The sequence below is a fragment of the Oryzias melastigma genome, linkage group LG16 (genome assembly GCF_002922805.2).
Source record: "Oryzias melastigma strain HK-1 linkage group LG16, ASM292280v2, whole genome shotgun sequence".
Classification (NCBI taxonomy): Eukaryota; Metazoa; Chordata; class Actinopteri; order Beloniformes; family Adrianichthyidae; genus Oryzias; species Oryzias melastigma.
Window position 1 is genome coordinate 29,718,585 of NC_050527.1, and position 1,579 is coordinate 29,720,163.

A 1,579-nucleotide genomic window follows, 5' to 3' on the forward strand; every position below is an offset into this window, starting at 1 on the left:
TATTGTAGGAGTCAATTACAATTTACTTTAATGTCTAAAAATCCAGCTTTGAACCAAAAATAAACCCACCTGACTACCAGTAATTCTAATGTGTCCTCTGTAGAGGATACATACTACTGGGTTAACTCCTTTTAGTATCTACAGGGAACATTTGGGGCTTTTCAATAATACCAAATGGGAAGGGGTGGAGCTTGGGAATCATAGTTTTTGATGGATTAAAAAAAATGTTGACTTGACAAATAATAAGAGAATAAAAGGAAATTTCAGCCATAGATTGATTTGATGCTGCAAATATTTAAGAACTGTGCATAAAATAGTCAATAAAATAAAAATTGGACGTATTTTAAATAAATTGAAGTATTTTATCCTCTTTCTAAAGATATTTACAAACTTTTTTTTTATTTAACTTGTTTATTCTGAAGCTAATACACATGCAGGATGTAACTACAGTAAATGGTAAATGTTTAATGACTTTACTACTTTTAAATTGAAGAAAGGTTGTACTCATGTGTGATACAATCAGTAACTCAAACATTTTTATGACCATTTGCTTCCAGAATGTTTATTTAAAAAGAAAAGCAAGCATGCACAGATTCTTCTTATTTATTTTTAATTTAGTTTTAGGTCACGCTTGGAGCGTCTCTGTTTACACATTTTAACCACTTTACACTCAATAAAAATGTATAACCATTCCAAAATAGCTGTACGGTCCACCTTGGTCATGCCATGCTGTAAAAATGTTCAGCACAGTTTTGAAAAAGTATATTTGAAGGTTTTCTTGACTGATTATTAACTCTTTGACAAAACTAAAAATACACTTTAAATGAAAAGCTTTTATTTGCAGGATAGAGTATGTCATATTTTTCATTCTGACAGATTGTGGAGAAAGTCAAATGACTCAGTTTGACAGTTGTCTTTTTCATTTGGAGGAGCCTGTCTGTGGATCCCATCAGTTACTGTGTTGAGTTTTTATTCTGTTCAGAGCAGTATGTACAAAACGTTCTGCTATCAGGTTATAAGTCATCCTTTCAGCATTTTATATTGACTTCTTATCAAAAGTTTGTCTTTGAAACAATAACGATACAAATTAAATATAAGACCTGAAAGAAAATGATTTTTTTTTGTAAAACGTGATTTTCATCTCAAAATGAAGGAAACTCGCCCTCTAGTGGCGATAAGTGGAACTGCAACATTTGGTTTATTTTAAAGTCGACAACAGAAAATGGAGGATTGGAGAAGAAATTCCTGAGCTGAGCAATGTAAAAGGAGAAACGAAGGTTGATCTAGACAAGATCAGTGTCTCGCAAACCAAAAAGCAAGATTGTGCTGTTATTTAAAGAGGCAGAGGAGCGTTGAGCAGGTAAGAGAAAACAAACAAACTAAAGAAACCAAATCAAGATTGCCTCCTTCAAAAACATTCTGTGTCTGGAAGGTGGAACACAGGCTGACAGTAACTCCATTCACTCAAATCTACATTTTTACCTTTATCAATCGATCAAGATACTTTATTGGTGATCCTGAGGATCAGCAGGACAGCATCACTCTCTTTGTTATCTTTAAAAGGGTACTTAGGTCATTG